The sequence below is a fragment of the Rutidosis leptorrhynchoides genome, chromosome 11 (assembly GCF_046630445.1).
Source record: "Rutidosis leptorrhynchoides isolate AG116_Rl617_1_P2 chromosome 11, CSIRO_AGI_Rlap_v1, whole genome shotgun sequence".
NCBI classification, from domain to species: Eukaryota; Viridiplantae; Streptophyta; class Magnoliopsida; order Asterales; family Asteraceae; genus Rutidosis; species Rutidosis leptorrhynchoides.
The window spans coordinates 55214919-55235006 of NC_092343.1; positions in this window are offsets into that span (position 1 = coordinate 55214919).

Consider the following 20088-nt stretch of genomic DNA (forward strand, 5'->3'; position numbering starts at 1 on the left):
TAGGATAAAAAAATGGGGAAATAAACTTAATCACTAAGCTAACCACTAATCCTAATCTAAACCTAAATCTAGTCCTTGATCACCAAGTTTCCTAAAAACCTAGTTTGATCACAACTCTTGAAACTCAACTATAAAAAGTATCATGTATTCCCATATTTTTACTTTCCAAAATAAACCCACAAAACGCCATTCTTAAAACTGCATTAGTCGATATAATTGTCCAGCCCTTTTCCCCTTTTTGGTCGACAGTTTCCCAGCTTCTTTCCCCTCTAATTTTGTCGACTAAACAGCCCACCATCCAGCCTTCATAATCGACCATCAAACAGCCTGCATCACCACCTGTTATAGCCTTTCTTTCCTTCTTTTCAGGCGACTAAAACAGCTCCAAATTTGCTGCTGCACTCGACCTGAATAACCTCCACAAAACAGTCCTTTTTAATCGATAACCTGCTTCTGTTTTGTTGCTGCAAACACGTGATCAAAAAGCCTTCATCCTGCTTGTTCCTGCTGCAAATTCGTGACCCATAACAGCCATTCAAGTCGAGTTTGTTGCTGTGATTGCTGCTGAGATTCTTGCTGTTTCTGTCGAGTTTATCAGACCCAAACAGACCCCTTTCTGGGTCGTTTTTGCTGCTGCTACTGGGCAGTCTGTTTTCGGAATTCCTCATCACTAAATCCTTGATCTTAAACCCTAAGGTATAACTAATAAACCCTAGTTCATTCCTACATTAAATCTATTAAGTTATAGTTGTAAGTATTATAATAAAAGTTATGATTTTATGAGGTAACTATAAAGAGTGAATAAAGATAATGAATATGAAGTATGATTTTGATCAAGTATTATAATAAACGGTTAATAAGATGATAATGAATCAAGTATGAATTATGATTTAATGTGAAGTTTAGGTTATGAATACGAATTGATTATGGCTAAAAAGATGATTAGTTATTATGATATAAAGTCATGATTTTATGTTAATAAGATACTAGGTTGAATTAGGTATGATCATGAAGTTAGTTAATGTTAGTTGAAGATTATGGCTAAGATTAAAAGATGGAGGTTAAACAAGAACACGTATTGTGTAATGGTAGAAGTTTAGGTTAATAAGACTAAGAATTTTGATGAAACTAGTTTATGATTTTGATAAGTTATAATTTTATGTTAAAGATGTTATGGTAAAAAGGTTAAGTAGGTTTGATAAAAGTTGATTAATAAAATAATAATGGTTATGATCAAAGTAAAAATATAATTAAAAGATGATAACAAGTATGATTATGGTTATTATGATTAGGGTTAAGGAATGTAACTAGTAATTATGTTGAAAAGATATGATTTTATGTATTGATTAGGTTAAGGATAAAAGTTTTGATGGTAAGATTAGTAATGTAGAAAAGATAGATAAAGTTTATGAATTGATCATGGTGTACGTGCATGCATGCATGCATGCGTACGTATGTGCATGTATACACTGTATGTATATGTGTATGTGTATATGTAAATATATACATACTGGTATATGTATGTGTATATATGTATGTATATGTACGTGTGTATGTATATATGAATGTGAATTATGTAAAGTAAAAGTTAATAAACTTAATAAAAATAAAAGTGATAAGTATATGTATATGTACCATCTTACACTATTATATATAAGTAACACATACATCTACTATATATATATATATATATATATATATATATATATATATATATATATATATATATATATATATATATATATATATATATATATATATATATATGTATATATATATATATATGTATATATATATGTATATATATATATATATGTATATATATATATATATGTATATATATATATATATGTATATATATATATGTATATATATATATATGTATATATATATATATATATATATATATATATATATATATATATATATATATATATATATATATAGATATAGATATATATATCATATAGTTATGAATACATATAAAATAATAATAAAGAATATATGTATATGTATGTATCACATAGAAGTATATTTATAGATGTAACATATAATGATAGGTATATATATAAAGGTCGAATAATTAAAGATTAATAATACTATTATTAGTATAACCTATACACATACCTATATAGTAACACTTAATAACACTAAGTATATTATCACTTATATAAATATAACTTTTCTCGAAAACGGTCACTGTTAATATAGTTTGCTATATTAATAAACAAACTTTATGTCTATTAGACATTAACTAATCGAACATAATATCTCTAGGTTGAGATCTCCGAATACACTCCGTTCATACTACTTGCGTGGATTATCTATCTGCTAATAATGTGAACTTCATAGCCCCACTTTTTAACTTTCTTTATATACTTATTTTGAACTTTGGGGTGAGACACATGCTTGTTTTTAAAACTGTTTTACGCTTAGACACGAGTACTCAAACTTTATTCTGATTAGTTCAAACTGTGCTAACATGCTTTGATTCATGCTAAATCCCTACCATGATATCGTTAATTGCTACGTATAAAGGCAAGCTTAGTTATTGTGATAGCGCTATTGAGGGTGACGTCTCTATCCGGATGACCGCTGGTCAATGGATACATAATAACGATGAACGACACGAACGTGATGTGTTTAGGGTAACTAATGGTTAGTATCGATATCATATACACCAGCACTACTACCGAACTGATTAAACCGCTTATTTAAATCTTGTGGTCTAAAAACTTGTTATAATTATTAAACCTATGTTGTTCACTCAACCTTTTTGGTTGACACTTTTAAGCATATTTTGTCTCAAGTACTTAGATATTTTGCTTCCGCTGTAGAACTCTGCTGTTACTTAGAAGTCAAGCCGAGCACTGGGACCAGAGATAACATCCACGTCAATGGCGATTTTGGCGGGGTGTTACAGTTGGTATCAGAGCTCTGGTTATAGGGAACTAGGTTACATTAGTGTGACTAACATGAATAGTTAGGATGCATTAGTGAGTCTAGTCTATAACCGAGTTGTTCATTTGCATTGATTATTTGCATTACATTCTAGATTATGTGCATTAAGTTCACTTATATTTGTTATGCCTAGAACTCCTATACCATTCAAAATCTTTAAAAACACTTTGTTATAGGAGCTATACTTACACGTCTGACTCTTAGAATAAGAGCCATGACTTACTTGTATTCCAACAATAGAATACCACCATACCTATCTCATTATGTAATTTAGGAGAGCCAAGGATTGTTATAGAGAACCAGGATTGCATTCTATGTGTGCCTTATGTGGGTGCCTTAGCAATCTTTAGGACTATAACCTTTTCTGCCTTAGTTTTAAGCGCTTTCCTTTAATCTTTATAATGCTATTTCATCTTACTTCCTGCTTTTACCTCTATTGATATTCTTTATCTTTTCCTAAAGGTATCAAGCCAAAACCCCATCATCTTGTCTGATCCCGAACCTAAAGGATCGGTTAGTATGTGATTGTTATCATATCCATACATATCTTAGGACCTGACTTCGCCATTGTGATTCAAAGTATTCTTTGACTCACACAAAGGGATGTCACTCATGACTCAACATTCCCACGCCAACTATCTAAGTTTGATCACGTGTCCTGACCTTTTGGAGTGACCTTGGAATGGAAGTATGAATTAGTGAAATATAATGACGCTTGGCCGACGTGATTATATTACGGTAATTCATATAGAAATTCCAATATCATGACATATGGAATAGAAAGTGAATCAAAGAAAAATTTCCAAGCCATTCATTCAAAAATCTTAATGTTATTACAAGAAAGGTAATTATCATCTGATTTATAGATATACGAAGAGATCGTTACGATCAAACTATCTATCTCATACCCGTGAGTAGATTAACAAATTCTCCTATGCCATAAAAGTTGTAAAGCTTGGCATTATTTCTTTCTTAAACAACTTATCTCTTTGACGCTTAATTATCACATCCCCGTTGGAAGGAAGGATGCATGTTCTTAAGTGACTTGAAGTGACACCCCCGAAACTTCTTCGAGATGCCTCCTGTTATCTGCAATTACGATCCTAGTGTAGATTTTTCATAAACCCATTAGGAAACCCGTCGAAGATAAGCAAGATTTTCATTTGAAAATTTAAACGAAGATATTATAAACACCACATTCACTATCACGTTCTTATACTCTACCATTCATATCTCACTTGTTAGCAACAGCTTCACACATGAACATTTGAATACCAAGAACTTATATTAGTCAGCAACCACACTTAAATTCAATAGTCATCATTACCCCGCAACATTGTTGCTCAAATATCACCCGGAATTTTCAAGGTCTTTGATAATGCTAAAAACGAACATATATTTCATAGCATTATTCCTCAAGAAAGACAAGCTTTTAGTTGCAATTGTTCTATTTACAAGTGATATTCGTTTAAATAATAAAAGGTGAAGACAAAAGACAGATTCGACGAATTGAAGACGCAAACGACCAAAAAGCTCAAAAGTACAAAATACAATCAAAGAGGTTCCAATTATTGATAAGAAACGTCTCGAAATTACAAGAGTACAAGATTCAAAACGCAAAGTACAAGATATTAAATTGTACGCAAGGACGTTCGAAAATCCGGAACCGGGACCAGAGTCAACTCTCAACGCTCGACGCAACGGACTAAAAATTACAAGTCAACTATGCACATAAATATAATATAATATTTAAATAATTCTTATAATTATTTAATATATTATATTTATTTATAAAACCGTCGGCAGAAGAAAACAACCAAATATGAGCCTCCCCAGCTGGCCATGCGATCGCATGGCCTGGAAGGCATAAATCCATGCGATCGCATGAGCCCCAGTTCCAGCCCACATGCCTATAAAAATCGAGCTTTGGTGCACCACAAAACCCATCATCTATCTTTCTCTTCTCTCATATACGTAAATATATATATATATAATTTATATTTTAATTTTAATTTTAATTTTAATTTTAATTTTAAATCCTAATAATAAGGGTATGTTAGCGAATGTTGTAAGGGTGTAAGTCGAAATTCTATCCGTGTAACGCTACGCTATTTTTAATCATTGTAAGTTATGTTCAACCTTTTTAATTTAATGTCTCGTAGCTAAGTTATTATTATGCTTATTTAATCCGAAGTAATCATGATGTTGGGCTAATTACTAAAATTGGGTAATTGGGCTTTGTACCATAATTGGGGTTTGGACAAAAGAACGACACTTATGGAAATTAGACTATGGGCTATTAATGGGCTTTATAATTGTTTAACTAAATGATAGTTTGTTAATGTTAATATAAAGATTTACAATTGGGCGTCCCTATAAATTACCATATACACTCGATCGGACACGATGGGCGGGGTATTTATACGTACGAATAATCGTTCATTTAACCGGACACGGGAATGGATTAATAGCCACTAGAATAATTAAAACAGGGGTGAAATTATGTACAAGGACACTTGGTATAATTGATAACAAAATATTAAAACCTTGGGTTACACTCAGTCGACATCCTGGTGTAATTATTAAACAAAGTATTAAAATCTTGTTACAGTTTAAGTCCCCAATTAGTTAGAATATTTAACTTCGGGTATAAGGATAATTTGACGAGGATACTCGCACTTTATATTTATGACTGATGGACTGTTATGGACAAAAACCAGACGGACACATTAAATAATCCAGGACAAAGGACAATTAACCCATGGGCATAAAACTAAAATCAACACGTCAAACATCATGATTACGGAAGTTTAAATAAGCATAATTCTTTTATTTCATATTTAATTTCCTTTATTTTATATTTAATTACACTTCTAATTATCGCATTATTATTGTTATTGTATTTAATTGCACTTTTAATTATCGTACTTTTTAATTATCGCAAGTTTATTTTATCGCACTTTTATTATTCGCAATTTCATTATCGTTATTTACTTTACGCTTTAATTTAAGTCTTGTATTTATATTTGTATTTTTATAAAAGTAAACTAATATAGCGTTAAGCTTTGTTTAAAAAGATTCCCTGTGGAACGAACCGGACTTACTAAAAACTACACTACTGTACGATTAGGTACACTGCCTATAAGTGTTGTAGCAAGATTTAAGTATATCCATTCTCTAAATAAATAAATATCTTGTGTAAAATTGTATCGTATTTAATAGTATTTCCTGTAAAAATATAAGCTATTTTATATACACCTCGCGAAACATCAAGTTATTTTTGGCGCCGCTGCCAGGGATCTCTTAAACGCCGGAAGCGCAACGCTAATATAATAATAAAAAAAAAGATTTTTAGTTTACTTTTATTAAAATTCGTTTTTATAAAAATACGTTTTAAATATTCGAAAATATAAAAAAGAAAAACAAAAATATAAATATTTTTTTTAGAGTTTGGTAAATATTTAAGTTTTATAAAGTTTCTTTATTTCTATTTTTTTTATTTTGTAAAAATATAAGTTTTATTTAATTAATAATATATTTTATAATTTACAGTAAAAACAGAAAAAAAAAAATTATTAATTCGGCCTGTACTGTAGCAGCCCACTCTGTGGCCCGAAACCCTAGCCCATGCGATCGCATGGCTGGGCAACTGAGGACTCATGCGATCGCATGAGCCCATCTGACACGCCAGACTGCAGCCTGCATTAATTACGGATAATAATTATTATTATTATATTTAAACCCTAATTAGGGTTATATATAATATATATTAATTTAGTTTTTATTATTAATTTGTATTTTTAGTTTAATTAGTTTATTTAAATTGTAAAATTAATAGTTTTAATAAATAAATAATATAAAAATAATATTTTTATAAAAATTGTACTTTTTACAACTTTTTATATATTTTTATATTTTGTCCCTTTTTAATCGTTTTAGCGTAACTTTTGTATTTTTCGCTCATATTTAGTTTTAATTCATAGTCTTTGCCATAGTTATTTTTACTTCTAGAATTTTAGGCTTTGCCGTAGAATTCCTTAAGTGCTTTTTCTTTAGACTAAGATTTAAGTGCTTTAGAATTTTGCGACGCAGTTTTTAGATTTTAGTACCTTTTTAAGTTATTTCCATTTGTGATTTAGTTTTTCCTATAAGCTTTAATATTTTTAGACGACTTATCAATTATCATTCCAATTAGTAATCTCAATTTGCGATTATAATTTTAAGTTAGTTGTAGTAATAAGGTTAGGTTAGTCAAGTGTTTTAAGTTTTATAAGTTTCTTTTATTTTTCCGTCACCTTTTATTTTTCAACCATTTTTATTTTTCGACCTTTTTCGACACGCTCTTTTTCTTTCTTATTTCTCGCTATTCTAGTTTTAGGACATAGATTTTTATTCTACTTCTTATCTATATTTCTTAAAATTACGAAAATTTATTTTAAGTAGTTAAATTAATAGACATCAAAATTTTCTGGTTCGTAGTAATAGTTGGATTTGTACGTGGACCGGGTTATTGGAGCCAAACAGTCCTCAATTATATTGAGACCAAACGAATCCTGCCCCTCTGCTGCATCTTTTGGCTATTCGAAACGTGGGCAAAATCAGAAAAGTCTATTGATTGGATAACTTATTATAATTTTTCTTTCCTTTTAAAAACTAATAGGATATTCAGTGAATGCACCGAGCAAGACGTTCACCACCTTTTATACGTTCACCACCTGTAACTAGATCAAGACATTTAGCAAATATTACCACCGTTGATTTTTCTTTAGAATCGTCATCCAGTCGACCAAGTACTCCATTTCAAATTTCTGATAATCCATTTTTTGAACCCGACCTCACAATTGAGAATCCGGAGAATATTCAGGAACGATTCATAGATCCTAAACCACTAAACTTTCCTCCGGAACCACCAATCATTCAAACAGAGATTGTTGAGGAACGAACCATTAAATCAGAATCCTCTAGTGATTCCGATTCAACAAATTCAATTATGGAGAATCTGGAACCTTTAAGTATGGAAGACCGAATGAGAGCTAAACGTACTGGCCAAGGTCACGCAATTACTCATCCAGACATTAATGCGCCAGATTATGAAATCAAAGGACAAATTCTACACATGGTGACTAATCAATGCCAATTTAGTGGTGCACCGAAGGAAGATCCAAATGAACATCTACGTACCTTTAATAGGATCTGCACACTATTTAAAATCCGAGAAGTTGAGGATGAACAAATATATCTCATGTTATTTCCCTGGACTTTAAAGGGAGAAGCCAAAGATTGGTTGGAATCGTTACCTGAAGGGGCGATTGATACATGGGATGTTTTAGTTGACAAATTTCTTAAACAATTCTTTCCGGCATCTAAAGCCGTAAGACTTCAAGCAGAAATTGTTACGTTTACACAGAAACCAAATGAAACTCTATATGAGGCATGGACTAGATATGGAAAGTTATTAAGAGGAAGTCCGCAACATGGTTTAGACACCTGTCAAATAGTACAAATATTCTACCAAGGATGCGACATCACTACAAGGAAAGACATAGATATAGCAGCTGGTGGTTCTATTATGAAGAAAACCGAAACTGATGCTTACAAAATTATTGATAACACTGCTTCCCACTCACATGAGTGGCACCAAGAAAAAGATATCGTTAGATCATCTAAAGCAGCTAGAGCCGATTCTAGCCATGACTTAGATTCCATTTCCGCAAAGATAGATGCTGTCGAGAGACAAATGGAAAAGATGACTAAAGATATTCACTCAATACGAATTAGTTGTGAGCAGTGTGGAGGACCACATTTGACAAAAGATTATCTCAGTATTGAATTAACAATGGAACAAAGAGAGAATATTTCATACATAAACCAAAGGCCTGGAAATAATTATCAGAATAATTATCAACCGCCAAGACCGATTTACAATCAAAACCAGAATTATAACAGAAATATTCCATACAACAACCAACAAGGTCCTAGCAATCAACAAGTATCCAATAATACTTACAACCAGCAAAGACCTAATTTTCAAAACAAACCACCACAACAAACCGATGATAAAAAGCAGAATTTAGAAGATATGATGACGAAGATAGTTGAAACTCAAACACAGTTTTTCACATCTCAGAAACAAACTAATGAACAAAATGCTCAAGCATTTAGAAATCAACAAGCTTCTATTCAAAATCTGGAACAAGAAGTAAGTAACCTAGCAAGGTTAATAGGTGAAAGAAAACCGGGAAGTCTACCTAGTGATACAAATGCTAACCCCCGGAATGAAACAGCTAAAGCTATTACCACAAGAAGTAGTACAACACTTCAACCACCTGAAATACCTGTAACTTCTGATGAAGCTATTCCTACTCCACAAGAACCACAACCTAATCAAGATAAGGAAAAAGAACCGGTAGTTGAAAAGGTTAATGAAGATAACACAACTAAGGGTAAACCTTATGTTAAACCATACCAACCACCACTTCCTTACCCGAGTAAAATGAAGAAAGAAAAACTTGAAGCCGAGCAATCCAAATTCTTGGATATGTTTAAACAGATAAATGTAAATCTTCCTTTCATTGATGTGATTTCAGGAATGCCTAGAAACGCTAAATTCTTGAAAGATCTAATCTCAAATAGAAAGAAAATGGAAGAACTCTCGGCTGTTACTATGAATGCTAATTGTTCAGCAGTGCTGTTGAATAAGATACCAGAAAAATTATCTGATCCAGGAAGTTTCACAATTCCATGTTTTCTGGGTAGTCTTAGTTCAATAGAAGCATTGGCAGACTTAGGTGCTAGTATAAATCTAATGCCGTATTCACTATACGCTAAACTAGACCTTGGAGAATTGAAACCAACAAGAATAAGCATACAACTAGCCGATAGATCAATAAAATATCCTAGAGGGATAATGGAGAACATGCTAGTTAAAGTTGGTACTTTAGTATTTCCAGTAGATTTTGTTGTTTTGGACATGGAAGAAGATTCTCAAGTTCCTCTCATATTAGGAAGACCATTCTTAAACACGGCTAAAGCAATGATAGACGTGTTTGGTAATAAATTGACCCTAAGTATAGAGGACGAGAGTGTTACCTTTTCAGTTGATAGAGCAATGCAACAACCACAATCTGCAGATGATACATGTTATTATATTCAAACTATAGAAGCACATGCAGAATTATTAGAAGAATTTCCAGAATTACAAGGAACAGGAGAATGTTCTTTAGGAGAAGGTAATGAACCAATTGATGAAGCTGAAATGTTAGCTACACTTATAGCTAATGGATATGAACCAACAACAGAAGAAATTCAAATGCTAAAAGAAGAAGACAGATATCGATATAAATCATCGATAGAAGAACCTCCGAAATTAGAGTTAAAGCCACTTCCAAACCATTTGGAATACGCTTATTTACATGGTGAATCTGAATTACCTGTAATAATATCGTCTTCTCTTACTGAAAATGAGAAATCACAACTCATTTCTGTGTTAAAAGCTCATAAACCAGCCATTGCATGGAAAATTCATGATATTAAAGGAATAAGTCCTTCGTATTACACACATAAAATCCTTATGGAAGAAGGTCATAAAACGTATGTGCAACGCCAACGAAGACTAAATCCTAATATGCGAGATGTAGTTAAGAAAGAGATTATTAAACTGCTAGATGCAGGTTTGATATATCCAATCTCTGATAGTCCATGGGTAAGCCCAGTTCAATGCGTGCCTAAGAAGGGTGGCATGACTGTCATTACAAATGAGAAAAATGAGCTTATTCCTACTAGGACTGTAACAGGATGGCGTGTGTGTATTGATTATAGAAAATTAAATGACGCCACCAGAAAAGATCACTTTCCCTTATCTTTCATAGATCAAATGTTGGAAAGATTAGCCGGAAATAGTTACTATTGTTTTCTAGATGGATTTTTCGGATATTTTCAAATTCCAATAGCACCCGAAGATCAAGAGAAAACCACGTTCACGTGCCCTTATGGTACTTTTGCTTACAAACGCATGCCATTTGGACTTTGCAACGCCCCTGCAACCTTTCAAAGGTGTATGATGGCGATTTTTCACGACATGATAGAAGAATGCATGGAAGTTTTCATGGATGACTTTTCAGTCTTCGGTGATACATTTGAATCATGTCTAGTTAATCTGGAACGAATGCTTATTAGATGCGAACAATCAAATCTAGTACTTAATTGGGAGAAATGCCATTTTATGGTTAAAGAAGGCATCGTTCTTGGACATAAAATTTCAAAAGAAGGAATTGAAGTGGATAGAGCTAAAGTAGATGTAATTGCTAAACTTCCACATCCCACCAATGTTAGAGGAGTTAGGAGTTTTCTAGGGCATGCCGGTTTTTACCGACGTTTCATAAAAGATTTTTCTAAAATTGCCACTCCTATGAATAAACTCCTAGAAAAAGATGCTCCATTCATCTTTTCAGATGAATGTATCAAATCTTTTAATATTCTTAAAGAGAAACTCACTAATGCGCCAATCATGATAACACCAAATTGGAATCTACCATTTGAACTAATGTGCGATGCAAGTGATTTTGCAATGTGAGCCGTTTTAGGACAAAGGATTGAAAAACGATTTCAACCTATATATTATGCTAGTAAGACGTTACAAGGAGCACAAACGAACTATACAACTACTGAAAAAGAACTCCTTGCTATTGTCTTTGTTTTTAACAAATTTCGATCATATCTCGTTCTAGCAAAAACGGTGGTCTATACCGACCATTCTGCTCTTAGATACCTATTTTCGAAACAAGATGCTAAACCAAGATTAATCCGTTGGATCTTACTCTTACAAGAGTTTGATATTGAAATCCGAGATAAAAGAGGAGCAGAAAATCTCGCCGCTGATCATCTTTCTCGTCTTGAAAATCCCGAATTAGAAGTTCTAAATGAATCGGCCATACAAGACAACTTTCCTGATGAATATCTATTGAAGATAGATTATAATGAAATACCATAGTTTGCAGACTATGCAAACTACTTAGTTTGTGGATTCCTTGAAAAAGGATTATCGTACCAAAGACGAAAGAAATTCTTCAGTGATATAAAACACTATTTTTGGGAAGATCCACATCTGTTTAAAAGTTGTCCCGATGGAATAATACGCCGATGTGTATTTGGAGATGAAGCTAGTAAAATTTTAAACCATTGTCACACAGGACCAACAGGAGGGCATTATGGGCCTCAACTAACAGCAAGAAAAGTTTATGATGCTGGATTCTATTGGCCTACAATTTACAAAGACGCACACCTTCTTTGCAAATCCTGTGATGCTTGTCAAAGGGCCGGAAAAATAAGTCAACGTGATGAAATGCCACAAAATGTCATCCAAGTATGTGAAATATTTGACATTTGGGGTATTGACTTTATGGGTCCATTTCCAAAATCTCATAATAATCTATATATACTCGTAGCCATTGATTATGTATCTAAATGGGCGGAAGCACAAGCTCTCCCAACTAACGATGCACGAGTTGTAGTCAATTTTTTAAAACGTCTTTTTGCAAGGTTTGGAACACCGAAAGCTTTAATAAGTGATCGGGGTACTCATTTATGTAATAATCAACTTGAGAAAGTTCTTAAAAGATATGGAGTAACTCATAAAATCTCCACCGCATATCATCCACAAACAAGTGGACAAGTTGAAAATACCAACCGAGCTTTAAAACGTATTCTAGAGAAAACCGTAGGATCAAATCCGAAGGAATGGTCCATTAAATTGGAGGATGCACTCTGGGCTTTTAGAACAGCCTACAAAACTCCAATTGGAACCACACCTTTTAGACTTGTTTATGGAAAAGCATGTCATCTTCCAGTAGAAATTGAACACAAAGCATTTTGGGCTTTGAAGACATGTAATCTTGATTTACATGAAGCCGGACGTCTACGATTAAGTCAACTAAATGAATTAGAAGAATTAAGACATGAAGCATACGATAATTCGTTAATCTATAAGGAAAGAACGAAGAAATGGCATGATAAAAGAATCAGAAGTTCAAAAGAATTTAAAGAAGGAGACAAAGTTCTTCTTTTCAATTCACGATTCAAGCTATTTCCTGGAAAATTGAAATCAAGATGGTCTGGACCATTCATAGTCAAAAGAGTTTTCCCATACGGAACGATAGAATTAATAAATTCAAATGGGATTGAATTTAAAGTTAATGGTCACAGAGTTAAACACTACATAGATAGTCCGATGGAAGTCGACAATGAAGTTAATCACAATTTCGACACCACAGCTAACTAAGTGTGGGGAGAATCAAGGGGTTTATGTATTTCTGTTAGAGTTAGATTGTCTATTTTCGTGTAGTTCTCGAAAATGGAACCCGAATGGTCTTTCCCTAGCAGACCCTAAAGAACTAGTCTTCTCCCCCCATTCTGAATTTTTAATTTTTTTAGGTTTTTACGAAATGAAGACTGCCTGTGAACTAAACCATGGTCTAATGCTACACGTTTTGATCACTAAACGTAATAATGACACACTACCGAGTGAAATAGTATCAGTAATCAGAGAAAGAATGGACAGAGTTAGAAAAGAATCCAGATGCGAAGATAATAAGTTATAATTTGGTAAAGGAAAATCAAAATTCGCAGCGAAAAGAAGAGCACGACACCTAGAAAGATGTCACAAATGCGGAAAATGGTCACATGGAGGTAAATGTTCAAATAATCAAACCTATTCAAAGACCGAATTTGTTACTTTATGCAGAGACGGACCGTTCATATGTCTAGAAGAAAAGACACTGAATGCTCGAGGTTACGCCTATGTAGCTATGGAAAACCAATTAAACCGACTATCTTATGAATGGGATAGAGCATATAACTAAGAAATCTATTTCACAGGTATGTTTGTACAGTTTTTATTTTTTTATTTTATTTTTAACCTTTTGATAATAAACGCTAATTTGTTCGCTATAAAGTATTAAATTGGTATTGAATAAAATTAGGTTTGGCGACCGAAATTATTGATATCATTCAAAAATTTATTACATCACTGCGAAATTTAACGTTTATTCTTAAGGTATAAATATCTTTAATCAATCAACCCAAAATATTTCAAAAATTCGTCATGAGTTAAATTAGGTCTTGGAACCGAAATTACTTTACCGAAAAGAGGGGCGTATATTTTTGATAATATTTGATTGATTAAAGTGGGATAAAAAGTCAAAAAGATTTTTAATTTTATTTTTTCCATGTTTTTAAAATTAATATATAAATCTTAAATTAATATTGTAAACTTTGTAAAATCAATATATTTAAAATTGTAAATATTTGAAAAAATTAATATAAGTTTGGTGTGAATTTATAATATGAATTTTTAAATTAAGTTTGGTGTGAATTTTTAATTTTTAAAAAATGAATTTTTAATTTTATGCAATTCAAATTTTAAATTTGGTGTGAATTTTTAATATTAATTTTGAATTTTATATTTAAGTTGTGTGAATTTAAAAACAAAAATTTACTTTATCTCATTAAGTTAAAAATATGATTTTTAAAATTCGTCGTAAGTTGAAGACTAGGTCTTTGAACCGAAATTGCTTTACCCGAGGGAGGGACGAGAACTTTTATTATCATTATTTTTAATCTTATTGAATTAAAGTATGCCAAAAAACATAAAAAAAAACCCAAAAATCTTTACTTTTAAAAACCGCGCTTTGATTTGACAAATTTTAAAATTTTGTCGAGAGACAGACTAGGACAACGATCCGAAACGCCCTCGCTCCTAAAGGAAAACAAAATTTTTAAAATTTAATTAATTATAAGTTTTATAAAGTATAAGGTTTTATAAAAAAAAAAAAAAAAAAAAAAAAGCTGAAAACACTGTACCCGGACCCCCATGCGATCGCATGGTATTTTCACTATACCTCCATGCGATCGCATGGAGGCAAAAATCAGACCTGATACATACAGCAGCCTGTTCTGTCTTCCTCACCACAACACACACACATTCACGAAACTCACCCAAAAATTCACCAATTTTCGACATTTTTCCACCGTAATTCGTCATTTTTCTTGCTCTAATCATGCCTAGATTCTCATTCTTCAGCAAATTGGTAAAAATTACACCCCTAAACTATATAAATTCCTAGTTTTTGTGATAATTATCAATTTTTTTACCTAATGCAATTTTGTTAATTTCTAGTGTAATTAGTGTTAAATTGTTAGTATTTTATGCATGTATAACCTAGATTGATGCTATTTAACATGATTTGAAGCCAAAAACTTCAAAAATTTTAGAAATCTAGGGTTTGTGTTCTTGAGCAATTTGGGGCTTTTTGATATAAACAGGTTATGGTCGATTTTTGTCATGAATTATTGCTAAATTGAGTAGTGTAACATGTTTAGATAGTTAAATGATCCAAACAATGATCCTAAACATGATTTTTGGAGATTAAAGTGGACTTTTTAAGTCCAAAATTCATGAACTTGATTAATTTGATAAATTTGCCATTTGAGACTTGTTTAATTATTAGTAATGAATATTTTGACATGTTATTTGAGTTAAATGCTTATGAATTTTGTATACATTTTCATATGTGCTTATTTGAAAAGTGTAGAATTGTGAAAAATTATGAAAATGTGTATAAGTTTAATTTTGATTTAACATGTTATAGTGATTGTTTTAAGTTGTTATTTTGCTAACACTAATGCATATTTGGATGCACAAATTTTGTGTTTAATGTGTTTTGCAGAAAGCCGATACTGGAGGTTCAGGAGCATCATCATCTAGACTACCAGCACCAGCACCAGAACCAGAACCAGAAATGTAACATGAACAAGAACCACAACAGGAACAACAACAGCCTGATCAGCACATACCTTATTATGATCTGGTACAGTTTGTTGATGAATTTATAGTATTCCCAATGAGGCCGCCAGTAGAATTCCCAACGATTCCTGAGCACACTCTACATCCTAATCTGAGATTTGATAGAAGATGGAGAGATTACGAGACATATCAAAGGAACAAATTCAAATTGGTAACAAAAAATGTAGAGGTGCCAAGGGTAATTGATTGGGCCCCTTTAGAAACGGTCCATCTAGCTGACCGTGTTAGACAGCTTTTAGTTCAAAGGTATGGCAGTTCTTCTTTTACAGATTGGGAACGTCTTTTCACCATTCGTAGACCTGTATATAAGGAATGGTGTGTTGAGTTAATGAGTACTGTATCACTTGATACAAATATAGTTAGAATAGATGATAGAAGATTTCTTAGGTTTATCCTTGGCGGTAGGATGTACAGAATGTCCATGCTGGACATGGCCAGGGCCTTACAGATATATACTCCTGGTGAGTTGCTATTACCCGATTGTACAAACTTGATTCATTATGGTGAACGGGTAGATAGTAACTTTGACGCTGACGCCATTTGGAGGCGTATGTCACATTTTGATGTTTTTACACGAGCAGGAGGACACTCCTATACACATATTGACAGAGCCGAGCTTCGTATTATTCATAGATTTTTGACTAACTCGATTACACAAAGAGGTCATAATAAAGAAAAAATTACCTTATATGATTTATTCTACCTAAAGTGTATTCGGGATCCTAGAAGCTTTGTCAATATCCGTTACTGTGTTGCTTTTTATTTATCTAAAATGGTAGAGGGAATGCAGGACGGGAGTATAATAGGAGGAGGTATTTTTGTTACTCTCATTGGAGAGTATTTAGGTGTTGATAGGAACCAAGGGGGACCATTACAGATTTGTAGAGAACAGGTTGAGCCCTTAGGATTGAAAGTTTATGTGGGTGCTAAGGTATTGAAAAGTAGACGTAACCAGGCAGTACCCTATGAGGGATCTCATCCTCAGGTAGAGAGAGGCTCAGACGAGGAAATGGAGGAGGCAGAAGACATTAGGGATGTCTTTCGAGATGCTATTCTTGACGTCCACGTTCGTATAGATGAGGAAGCAATGACAAACGCGGCCAGACATAGTATGTATGAGCAGTGGAACTCCGAGCGAGTATACAAGGATTATAGGCGACGCCAACACGATAGCTGGTTAGTTCATCAGCACCAAATCATGAGCCAGCTATCATATCAGGTACCAAATAACTATGTACCTACTCGACCTGCTCATTTTCTGCCACATAGCCCCGATATCCGACCACCCTTTAACCGGTATGACTATAACTAAGCCTATCAGAACACCTATAACCAACAATGGAACTCACCCGATGAGATGAACTGGAACCCCTATCCAGACTGATTTAGTTCCATTTGGTTATTTTTATGATTTTTATGTTTTTATCTTTTGACTTTTTCATGTTTAAACTTATGTTATTGGATATATTTGTGTAATTTTTATTATTTTATTATTATTGTGTACTAATATTTCATATTTAGAATTTGAAAGTGGGATATTAAGTCCCATTTCAAATTGCCATGCATGATTATATTTGTATGTATGTATATTGTCGATTGTACAAAACAGGGTAAAACAGCGCATTTTCAAAGACTGGCATTAAGTTCAGCAAAAGCTACTAATTTTGACGACAAGATGACAAATAAATGTGATGTAACAACAGACGAAATAAACAAATGATATGCACCATTTATCATTCAGCAAACAAACGCCAATATGTTTGGAAACTTTGGTAAAATTTAATCATTTCTACGCTAATCACCCTCAATAATTTAAATTGTACTGATTTCTTGCAAATGAGGGCATTGCAAGATCTTAAGTGTGGGAAGGGGTTAAATTCTTTCGGATTTTTAATATTTTTATCTTTATACACTTGGTTACCATTAAAAATACTAGTAACGTAGTAGTTGTATTAGAATCTAGTGCTCTCTGATAATAAAGAACAGCCCTAGTCTTATATACTGACTACCCAATTCTAGTAAAATTTTTCAAAATTTTCAATTAAATGAACTCAAAATCATGTTTATACATATTTATGAACGATAAAACTAGGTGTTAACACCGAAATTATTGTTACCTCGGAAAGGACATAAATTGAGAAACAAACCAAAATGTTAAAATTCATTTAAAATGGAATAGAGGACGATAAAAAGGAAAATAAAAGCCAAGTGTGGGAAAATTTACCAAGTTATCTTAAACATATGTCACATATATCTGTAACAAATAACTGAAAATACTTTTGCTTTGGACTAAACTAAACTGTTTTACCCGATGAAAGAAAAGAAGAGATGGATCTACACGATGAATCAATTCCATCATTAAAAGGAAGTAAAGTCTTCCAAAAAAGACACGCGCTTCTTGATTTAGGTCAAGAAGTTGTCGTTCAGACCAGCTGTAGGTTGACGAAAAATCTAGAAAAGTCATCACTAAAATCAGCAGGAAATCCACGGACCTCAGCATTAAACAGGGTCGCCAAGTGGTCAGATTTATCCTAACCATGAGAAGGATTTATCTCGTACAATGGGGGGGCACCATGCAAATTAGCTTGATAAGACTAATGAATCAGATCCCCAGAAAGGATAATCTCCTTAAAAGATCAAAAATCAGCTTTTAAGCCTGATATTACTCAATCCTTGAGATTGACCTTAAAGATTGAGAATTACAAACTCATGGAATTCAATGATATCTAAACTCGAGCTTGAACGAAAAAATATTTTGATCAAAATTACAAACCGATTTGTTTTCTGAAAACCCTATTTTCAATGCGTTCATTACCATTGAACGTAAAATCCTAGGAATTCACCTGGAATTCATTAGGTCACCTGAACCAAATCGGATGTCAACCGTAAGAACGGTGGTTGCATAGCATGGTCAAAGACAGGACCTTGTGCCAGACCGAAAAATCATAAGGGTGAGCTTTACTATTGCTCCTACAAAGGATAGTAATTGCGTCCGACACGTTATAGACCATAATTAAAATCATGTCAGGGGACATTGCCTTAACAGTTGCTTGTTCAACGCTTTCCTTTACAACCGGACGGTAGTTTACCGAAAGGTAATATACGGGACAAGTAAACTGGACGTGTTGCTTTCCAAATACAAGGTTAGCAAGTGGGTGACACAAAACCGCAAGTTTTGAGCTAAAATTTTCAAATCTGAAACCCACCAAACCCACAAAAATATTTTGCAAACACCGGTAAAGGGTTATTCCGGAAAACTTATCTAGGGTAAAAACTAGATTTAATTTTCAAAAGATCAAATGTTTTCATAAAGATCCAATTTCCTTAATGGATCTAAATTTTTATAGTCATGTAAGACTGTAAACCATATCGTTACTACCATTGTTTATACCGCCGTATAGAAGTCACTGATGTACATAGTGTGAAGAATAAAGAAGTGATTCTAGTATTTCAAGACGATATTGCTTGAGGACAAGCAACGCTCAAGTGTGGGAATATTTGATAATGCTAAAAACGAACATATATTTCATACCATTATTCCTCAAGAAAGACAAGCTTTTAGTTGCAATTGTTCTATTTACAAGTGATATTTGTTTAAATAATAAAAGGTGAAGACAAAAGACAGATTCGACGAATTGAAGACGCAAACGACCAAAAAGCTCAAAAGTACAAAATACAATCAAAGAGGTTCCAATTATTGATAAGAAACGTCTCGAAATTACAAGAGTACAAGATTCAAAACGCAAAGTACAAGATATTAAATTGTACGCAAGGACGTTCGAAAATCCGGAACCGGGACCAGAGTCAACTCTCAACGCTCGACGCAACGGACTAAAAATTACAAGTCAACTATGCACATAAATATAATATAATATTTAAATAATTCTTATAATTATTTAATATATTATATTTATTTATAAAACCGTCGGCAGAAGAAAACAACCAAATATGAGCCTCCCCAGCTGGCCATGCGATCGCATGGCCTGGAAGGCATAAATCCATGCGATCGCATGAGCCCCAGTTCCAGCCCACATGCCTATAAAAATCGAGCTTTGGTGCACCACAAAACCCATCATCTATCTTTCTCTTCTCTCATATACGTAAATATATATATATATAATTTATATTTTAATTTTAATTTTAAATCCTAATAATAAGGGTATGTTAGCGAATGTTGTAAGGGTGTAAGTCGAAATTCTGTCCGTGTAACGCTACGCTATTTTTAATCATTGTAAGTTATGTTCAACCTTTTTAATTTAATGTCTCGT